This window comes from Syngnathoides biaculeatus, chromosome 19 (assembly GCF_019802595.1).
Source record: "Syngnathoides biaculeatus isolate LvHL_M chromosome 19, ASM1980259v1, whole genome shotgun sequence".
NCBI lineage: Eukaryota > Metazoa > Chordata > Actinopteri > Syngnathiformes > Syngnathidae > Syngnathoides > Syngnathoides biaculeatus.
The window spans coordinates 7,085,671-7,096,610 of NC_084658.1; positions in this window are offsets into that span (position 1 = coordinate 7,085,671).

A 10,940-nucleotide genomic window follows, 5' to 3' on the forward strand; every position below is an offset into this window, starting at 1 on the left:
AAAAAACTTTCATCAATATTTTTCCTCTGCATTCTTTTCTTTGCTCTTAAAAACATTTTTCCCAGGGATTTGAACATTTTCTGTTTAGAATTGAACATAATCTAATGTATTGTGTGACCCTTAAGCAGACATCAAAATGCGAACATCATCCTAAATTTACAGAGTCAGAGTGTACAATTAATGTCTGACAAATGCATTTAAATCAGTACGAAGCCTCCCGGTGACTTTACACGTTCAGAGAGAGTTTATCGCAGAATGATCTGGTTCTTGCTTTCTGAACTTATGAAACACCCCAGAGACCGCAAACTCACATTCAGTCATACGCATCTTTTTTTTATGGCATTACGAACGGGAAGAGGGGAAAAATTCATCCTCCGGCCAATAAAGTGCTGCTGGATAAACAAAGAGTCTTCTTAACATCACGATGATGGCTCTCCGCATCATGTGACTGGTGACATCTGAAGGCATGACGCAGATCCTTCCCTCCGAGGCATCACCAATGCTGTTGCCCCCTTTTTGGCAACATAATTGTGTTTATGTCGCATCCTTGTTTATTCATCATTCAGAAGCCCTGTGTGAATAATGATTGTTGCAATATACTGTATGGCCTCGGAAAAAGGCTTCATTCTGTCTTTTATTGGAATGTAACATTTTCCATTGAAGCATTGCCAGGATTTAGAAATTGCACATATTTTAAATAGAGGACTTGAAAGTAAGTGTGTGCAACTTTTGCCTGCCATACACATGCTCATATTATGACACTGAAAAAAAAAAAAGATTTGTCAGACAAGTGTTTTCATTGAATCTGTATGTTCGTCACGTCCCTGTCGACCACATTTTACAATTTCAAGAAAATTCTGGCAAGATCCGTAAAGCATCTGTCTACTAGTTAATCCCGAGCCAGATTTCCGAATGGACAATTTGGGCTCCATTTGCTTTGCTTTATTCCTGTTCCCGTTTGACACACACACGTTGCTTTTCATTAATGTTAATCTCAACAGAATATTGAAATTAATTTGCCACCGCCTCTTAAAGCAACTTTAAATGGTGCCTAAAGCCACAATGAGGGCTTTCCGGCAGCGTTACTGTTGGGATGCTTTCACTGGATCCTAGAATACCAATTTATCTGCATGTCCATACTTCCTTTGGTCTTTCCCTACTGTATTACACTTGTTGGGAAGGATGTTTGGCTTTATCTAATGTTTGGGCTAAAGGTCCTGTGGCGATGTGTTGTATATACACATAGATAATGCTGTTTGCTTTGAGCACTGGCCTGCATCCTGCTTGGAGGACTACACGAGAGAAACAATGGATACCCATGGATCTTCCCCCGAGGTCCCACGTTGTTTACTACCCCCCCAAACGACATAGACGAAGACCTCACTAAATATGGAGAAAACGTAATGAAACATTTCCCTTCTCATTTGAATAACAAACGACCATCTTAATACTTTCTTAAAGGTCAAGTGTCATGAAATGGATGATTTTTAGTATGTTATTAATGAAAAAATGGGTATGGACCCAACTGTTTTTTTCACTACAAAACATGATTTTGACATATATGGCTTTTTGTAACTCCCGCCATGAAAATCCTCTCGAGGGATGCTCGAGGGAGCAGGAAGTGACGTTGGAGGCAGGTGCGCGCTCAAGCGGACTTGTTTCTTTCTATTAGTTTTACCTGCAGGAAGATAGCTTGTCGTTCCTTCGTGTTAGCCAAAATGCTGGCTCGTTGCATTGCTGGATATTGCTCAAACACTCGGGAGGATGGATTTACCCTTCATAAGTTTCCAAGAAACCCAATTTGTCATGAAAAATGGATTGGACGGGTGCAAAGGACGAGAGCTTCGTGGGTTCCAAATAACAGGTAGGTGTGCATACAGCGAGACAAGCCGCCGGCCAACCTGTGCCTCGCGGACGAGCACGGCTTCAGCCGGGCTGGCTCATACATACTGTCTGGGAGTATGTTGTTAGTTAGAAGTAATCCGCATATCATCTAAATATGTCTCGAAACAATAGGGTAATTTTGCCCTGGATACTTCACTCGATTGTGAGATGTTTTCTTCTTCGAAAAGAGCTTCCGTGTCTGAAGGGGCGTGTCCCATAGTAGGGGCCACAGCATGTTTTCATTGGCGAATGTCCGGGGTGACGTCATGGACAGTAGATGCAGCCAATATGGGGACCACTTGGATGTCGAATGACACTTCCGCAACTTTGCGCACTGACGACGCGCTCTCCGCTCATATTTATTTTTTCGTATAGACATTGAAGTGAATAATGTTATATGTATTTTTAATTTCAATGTCTATTTTAGAATGTTTATAGGGATGACACTTGACCATTAAGGGCTTAATTGTCACAGGTGTCAGAGTTCACCACTGAAAAACACGAGATTCCTCAAACCTTTAGTGTGTGATAAAGTCGGTGTCAAGCTAGTTAGCTTCTGTATTGAAATTCTTTTATAAGGGATAAAATATTGATTAGTCACACATTATGTCATACAATATAATGGGATGGCATGTTTTCATTAAAATTGTCCTAAAAATGTTACAACTTTTGGAATTTATAAATTTTGAGTTGACCGTTGAGAAGGCCAAGATTTATTCCAACCCAGTCTCTGACTTTTCTCATTATTATTTTTAATGTAAAACAACAAACTTGTCAAGTGGTTCTAGTAGTTCTGTCCAACCAATCGAACTTGACAATCATATTCAACGACCCCCCGCCCCCGCCACCTTCTCATGCAAAAGCATGAGGCGAGACCTCACAAATAAAATTGACAGACAGTTTTAGACGCATATCTTAAGTGGGAGTCTAGGAAATTGTGTTATTTCAAAGAAACTCCCCTTGTTGCCCTTTGAGCCTCCAGTTATTCATTTTTCCAGAACGTCATCACTTGGCTGCCCTTTCCACCCACAGGGCGAGTTCAGTGTAACAACATCGTTAATCCATTGATCATATTGTTCACAGTGATACATTCCAGACCCATATTGTGAACAGGGACATTTGTAAAAAAAAAAAAAAAAAGGATCAGTATGGGCAATCACAGTATATACAAGCTTAAAAAAAATCTGCTTTATATCATTAAAAACTAAAATAGCTAAACTAATATAAATGACTTGTTTGGCCTCCTTCTAGCACCCAAAATGAGCTTCTGTTTTCCTTCTGTAACTCATCAGTACCACCAATTTAAAAAAAAAAAAAAAAATAAAAAATAAAAAAAAAATACAGTAGCTCTGTGTGATAAGTGTTTGGGGAAATTCCATTTTCAAAATTCCATGATGAAGTGGAAACAATTTTTTATAATCGTGTCAAAGTATTTTTCCGTTTGGTATGCGGTAAATAACAGTACAATTTATAGAAATGTCGAAGTTTACTGTAATATATGCCCATAATTACCGCCATGGTTCACCAATTTGGTGAGTACGTACAGTATATACTGTATGTATTTATATATATTGCACAATGTAACAAAAAAAGATTTATAACTGGAATGTTTCGTTCATTGAGAATTGGGATGTGTGATTTAAATGATAGATCAGTTTCTTTTTTTTCTTTTTTTTTTTATAATTCAACACTGGTCGTGCCTAGTGCATGCAACCTGCTGCTTGCTCCCCTACTGTTCTCTCAATAGCACATTTTTTGTTTAGAAATACTTTCACCGCTGCAACCACAGCGCTCATCATTGTTATTTCTGCCTCACTGAGCTGTCACTATCAAAAGGTGGGGTCAACAATTGTAGTCTTGGAGCCTGCTGCTATGCAGAGTATTGAAATGGTAATGAATGTAAGTTGCAAGAAATGGATCAATAGGATTTTTTTTTGACCCTATGCCAAGGACACTCACTTTGCTACCAAAATGGGAGTTTTAGAAAAGGGTTTTGTAACCTAGCAACGATAAGCGCTTGAGACGAGATAATGAGGTCACGGGTGCAAGAACATCTGGTGCTGTCATGCAAACAGCCCCTAAATATGATGGAAGTCTGGGGAAAAAATAACTTCCTGTTTGCATCATATTTGTTGTTGGTGCATCTGTCCCGATTTTCGTTCCTGTCTCTGAATCTTTTGCCGTTTTTTTTAAAATTCATTTTGTATGAAATGACATGAACTGCCACTGTACATCACGTTTAATACACCACAACTAATATTCTTTATTCAAATCTATGCAACAATACCAACAGACAAATATCCATCTTTGCCTGTTATTTTAGCTTGATAACGTCCAACATATATTTTATATAAACAACGAAACCTGGGTGTATGAATTCAAGTTCTGAGACTTGGTTTGCAAACCAAAGCAGTTTTCCCATTGTTTGTTTCAGCTATTTGAAAATTACTTTGTAATTGTAGTTGGTTATGATTACAAGTTACCCTGTAAAAATGTTAATCGTACTCTATTTAATTTTCTTTCATATTTGGGGTAACACAAATAAATAGCAAGCAACTACTCTTTTTTTTTTTTCATTTTTTTTTCAACTTGCTTCCTGGGACTTTGCTCCTCACCACCTGCCCGTTTTCCATGCACTCACTTACTCCGCTCGCAAAGCTGCCCTGAATAAAAGTGCGGAAGGAACACAAAAATGTCCGTCCACATTAGTGTTCCACATTTTTTTTTATATTTGCTATCTGTGAGCACATGCAAAAAAAAAAAAAAAATACAAAAAAATGGTGTGGAAAGTCTTTCAGGCACAGAAAAGACAACAGTAAATTGTGCAAAAGAAACGCATACTCAATGTGTAGACTGGATACCACTCAAATATAAATGTAAAATACCCCCCAGCACACACACACCTTTTGCTCTATTGTGTATATTTTTCACATGCAATACAGTCTTTCCTGATTGCTTCATATCCTACTCGGCAGATTTGTATTACAAGGCAAATATCTGGTCAGAGTTTCAGTTAAGTGGAACTAAAGCATCAGAAACAAACAATTTTCACACATTTTATTTTGCGCCGCTGACACCTGCGCATAGCACATTTCTTGCATTGTGTCAGTCATGCTTGAGTAACGCCACCACATTAACACTATGAACTGCACTGGCCGCATTCTGACCCCGCGGGAAATTAAAGGAAGGAAGATAGGCACTCGTGACCTTGCAATCGACACGGAATTATTGCATCCACACACACAAAAAGTCCCCATTAGTTTTACAGCATGTAAAAGTGACAGGATCTGTTCTGTTCTAGAAATGAAAGCGACTCTTCAGAACGTGATCAGCTCTCCTGTGGCCACCATCAGATTTGCCAAATGGTCTCACTCGCAAGGGATCCTGAAATAATGCCTGTATTTCATATACCTCTATATAAACATTTTCAAAAATGTTTAAAATGTATGGAAAACAACACATTATGCCACAGGCAGCACAGAGGCATATTGTCTAACAGCCCCACCTCTGTGGAGTACTTGGTTTTGTTAAGGTTATTTTTCCTTTTTCCATTTCTTTGTAAAATATCAAAACAGACATTTATCTTTTAGTTTAAAGCTTTGAATGCAAGTCCACAGGTTTGCAGTAACTCCCAATCGCCAGCATGTGTTGTCCACGTTCCAGCAAAGTTCCCAGTGGAGATAGGATCTCCCAACCTTTTGGTTGGCTGATCAGTTCTGCACATCAAAGGCTCTTTGTTGAAAAGAAAAACAGTTTTGTCAGGGAGCTGTTAATTAGTTTATGGTCCTGGTGAGATGAACTAGGCATCATTGTGGACGTCTTGCACAGCGGGCCGGCTTGGAAGATTGCATTTTATCAAGTTATTGGTGGCGTCGGGGTTGCCATTGGCACCTTGTCTGTCAAAATGTACCCGCTACAACAGTGATGATGATCATGCTCAGTTTTAAGCAACATTGCCTGTGGTATTATATTAAAAAAAATAATAAAAAATTTCCGTTCTGCAGAGTGGCACAGCTGTAGAGCGTTGCCCCCACAGTTCTGAGGACTGGGGTTCAGTCCTGGCCCCGCCTTTGTGGAGTTTTTATGTTCTCCCCATGCCTGCATGGGTTTTCTCCATGTAGCTCCCCTCCTGCTTGTTGCAAGCTGGGATAGCCTCCAGCACTCCCGCGACCCTTGTGAGGATAAGAGGCCCGGAAAATGGATGGATGTTTTTATTCTTCATCCAGCCCTACCTAATGAAGTGTTCATTGCGTCGACACTATGCTTCTCATTCTGTCCAGTGCACACAAATCAGTCAGATATGTTGACTTGTTGTGAAGAGCTCACGAACCCAGCAGGTCGGCTTTGACTCATTATTCTACATCCTGACATGCACGCACTCACACTTCAGCACAATGCCTTAACAGCAGGAGCAGGCGAGCACAGCCTCTCCCGGCATAAACTGTCTCATTACTGTACTTTCGCATCGGCACACTTTTGACCATAAATGAATAAGAAAGAGCACTTCCTCTGAAAGGCTGTTATCCACAGGTCATTGGGTTGCGACCTCTATGTGCAAAGCACATGGGAACTGTGACAGGACACAGCCAAGAGATGCCAGTAAAGCGTGTTGGGTTTTCAAATAACTGAAGGATTGTGTTTGTAACTCTTTCACCGGAAAGAGGTTTGCATCGAGATTTGGTTCTAAATCCACCTTCTCAAATTCATACTGCTGTTTGAAAACCAAATGCACAAGGCAAGCATGTCTCCTCAGGATTAGATTCCCATACACCATAACAGTATTTAATCTTCTTGCAAATGTCTTTAAAAGCAAAGTAAACAGAATTTGCTATTTCTTCCAAGACCGCTTCCACGTCAGATTAGTTCTCAACTATAGTGAAAGTACTTACAAGAGTCATGTTTTAGGTGGTGTCACTGATGGTGTTGTGATGCACTCACCTGATTTTGGCGCAGGGAGTGTGGGCTCAGTTTGCACTCAGTGACGGTGTCGATATGTGCCCTGTGACTGACTGGCGACCACTTCAGGGTATAGCTTGCCTTTCGCCCAAAGTTAACTCGGGCATGCTGTAATTTTCCTGTGACGCGTGTGAGGATAAGTGGCATGGAAAATTAATGTATGTATGTTTTCCTCTTAAAGAAAAGGGACTTCATTCACAGCCAATCAAAGAAGCTCCTCTCATATCCCTTAAATGTGCCATGACAGTTGCACACTGACTGACACTAGCTGTACCTGCCAGTGGGATGGTTAAAAACTATACCAATGATGATAACAATAATTATAATCTTCTTCTTTTTTCTTTTCCTTTCAGCTTGCCCCGATTAGGGGGTCGCCACAGTGTTTAATCTTTTTCCATCTAAGCTTATCTCGTGCATCTTCCTCTCTAACACCCACTGTCCTCGTATCCTCTCTCACAACATCCATCAACTATTTCTTTGGTCTTCCGCTCACTCTTTTGATGGCAGCTCCATCCTCAGCACCCTTCTTCCAAAATACTCACTCTCTCGCCTGCGGACATGTCCAAACCATCGAAGTCTGCCCTCTCTAACCTTGTCTCCAAAACATCCAACTTTGGTGTCCCTCTAATGAGCTCATTTCTAATCCTATCCAGCCTGTTCACACCAAGCGAGAACCTAAACATCTTCATTTCTCCTACCTCAAGTTCTGCTTCCTGTTGTTTCTTCAGAGCCATCGTCTCTAATCTGTACATCATGGCTGGCCTCACCACTATTTTATAGACTTTGCTCTTCATCCTAGAAAAGACTCTTCTGTCACAACATAACAATAAAAAAAAAAAATATGAATTCTATTTTTTCAGATACTTTAATGACAACCCTTCACATATTTATGAATGAAATATGTCTGACATCCAACACGCATGCTCAGATTCTGTCTGTCAGTACCCTGATAAAATTTGCCAAAATAGTATTAGTTCAGCTGTGCCAAGATTTAGACGTGGTCTGAGCAGGCAAGGGTTTAGGCTGACTTCCTGCTAGCAAATCGTATCTCCACCGTGCGCATGTCAAACACACCCTCGCTCCACCAGAATGTCCAGCTTGTCACATAGCGGTCTGCCAAATTGGACAACACACAGCGAGCCTTGCACTTGAATCGAAAATCAGGACACCCCGGGATTTGCACCCCGGTGCACATGTGTCAACTAACAAAACAGAGCCCTTAGTGTTTGTCTTTTATCTTGTATCCACCTTCATGGGGAACTTTGATGAATTCAAGCTGTCACACACTGGTTTATGTGAGCAAGCAGAGTTGCAAAGGGTCTGTTGTATGACTTGCCAATGCTTGGATTCATCGAATAAAGCTGAACAAAACATAAACAACCGGATGATCATTCCACAAAGCGAACACTCTACCATAGAAGGGCAAGAATGACTATATTATGACAGAGCACCATAAAGACAGAAGTTCCATTTTCCACGCTTCGGCTGATCTTGAAAATCAGTCAGATAGTGTCGGGTAGGCTTGAAAAGCTATTTGCAGTGTAGTCACAATAGTGCATGGTAGGCTGCCTGATTGGCGTTATTGTTCAAGATTAATTTTGATCCAAATGGTTTTTTTTCAAAGTGCTGACATTTAGAGACACTTTAGTGATAAACGAAATGAGAGATTCTTATCATACACTGTATACTTTACATCAGTGTTTTCTAATCTTTGTGAGGCCAAGGCAAAGACCCCCCCATGTTTTTTTTCCCCCTTGTGGGTACATGTGAAATACAAACACAGAGTATGCAATGTACCTATGTACCCATTTTGCCACAGTTTGTGGAGGCAAATGTCGAGGATCCAAGTAGACGGAACCAAGGCATGAGTCTTGAAAACATACAAACAAAAAATGACAAACAAATATCAGGAAGCATACAGTAAAACAAAGTCTCAAAATCTAACTTAACGTCTGACAACAACACACCAATAAGCATTGGAAGAAACCAGGGGAATGAAATACGTATAAACTGACGAGACCTGGACAAAATGCGAGTGGCTAAAAGGAGCTGATTGGATGACAACACCCGGAAAGAACAACCTAATGAGCAATTAATATTAACGTGTGTGTGGGTGTGTTTGCACATGCATCCATCTGCTGATACAGGAAGAAGGCAAATCAAGCTATAAAAATCAACTAAATTCACATTCATTAATATCCAAGGAACTTGTTTGGAAATATTTTCATGATCAGCCTCACTACTCTTTCATTCCTTGAATAGTTTTATGTTTATGAGACATTTCAAAATGCTTCTGGAAACCCTTAGAGCCGAGCTTTGTGTATTCAAAAGAACACAAAGATACCTGTCAAACTCACTGTCTGATGATGGAATGCAGCAATATGATGACCTCCACACATGTAAGAATTTGCATTTGTACCTCTTTAGCTCGTCTGCTTGTCCATTTTTCTCTGCACTGTAGTGATTGATGTCTTTCATAAGAACATTTGTCCTGAGGGAGAAGACCAAACTTCCGTGAGCTTTTGGGAATGGGATTATTTTGGTGATTGGAGTTCATTTCTAACTGCGTCATGTTGAGACGTGACGTTCATTTACACGTTGCTGCCTTTGGAAAATCCAAAGGAAAACAAACAGAGAAGAAGCATTTTAATTCATCATAAATATTTCAGCCTACGTGCTCAAAAGAGTCATCTGTGAAAACAGTTAAGCGTAGACTTGTACTCAACTGAAACAATGACGGTTAACCACAAGGGTGTGAATTTATAAAACCTCTTAATGAATATTTAATACATACCTGCATCTAGCAGACACACATTTCTTAGCAGACATCGTATTTTAAATGTTGCCACGATAAGACCACTGGCCGTTGCCATCGTGATTCTTTTCAAAGTGCAATTGCCAACATCGGAATACCTCGTATAAGTACAGTATGTCAGTGTTTGAATCGGAACGTGAACTATTTGCTTCCAACTGGTGTACCGTTTCCCAGAAAATAAGACTGGTACCAGTCTTTGCTGAAACAACAGTACGGTGAGTAAGACATTATGCTTAGTTGAGTTCCTGCCTTTGTGTCTTGATGTGCTTTGTGCGGTTCTCATTTCAGGGAGCATGTTAGGTCAAGTGTGCTTTGACTGACCCGAGGAAAAGGCAAGGTAAATAATTTGTAGGATCTCCCGCGTCACAGCAGCCTAAAATGAGTATTTGGGTTGTTTTTATCCCTTTGCCTCTGTATTATTTAATGCATGATCATTTATAATTCCCACTCATTGTTAACGTGGATGAATAATGCCATTGTGATTTTCCCTTTTCCACAAAATAGACCATAGATGGAATTCTGCTACTAAGGCAAACTTGATGCAACTTTCAAACCAAGTTTTGGTGATTTATGTGGCACTGCAATTCTGTGCCTCTGTAGGTGACCCGCAGTGAATACCAACTACCGATAGAGCTGTGATTTTTTTTTTCACACATCCTTTTCTTTCTCACCCAAGCTTTGCCTTCAACAGAAAAAAACAAAAAAATCTTCCAAGCGACTACACACAAGAACCTCAGTTGACAGGCTTCCAATTTGCAGTAGTAACGCAGCAAGCGAGAGAAAGTACTTTGTGTCTGCTGGAGGTCAGTGATCTGATGCAATGTATTGATAGAGCAGATTTATTCTTTCAACTTTCCCAAACTACTCATGTGCAGGTTTTCTTCATTAGTGTCTCAAAGTCAAAATGTAGGTCTCATCACAACGCATTTTAGAGTGCACATATTTACCTGCAGTCCCAGAAACATTAGCACTAGTTGAAGAGTACCAGCATCTCTCCAATGAATTCAAGAGCAGCTCAATCTAAACTCTAAATAAAATGATTATAACTGCACTTTCTTTGTGAGAGTGTGCAGAAAAACAAGACTTTAAAGTTGGAAACATCATGTATTATCGTCAACATTTCCAAACAGATTTAAAATTAAAAAGGGGAGCAGAGCTGTAGTTGATAAAGCAAAACAAACAATTGGTTACGCATGCATCAGTTATACAAGCAAATGCAATGGAAATTTAGCAGACGTTTGCTACATGTGATTAGATAATGTTTTTGTTTTTAAACTTGCTGAAG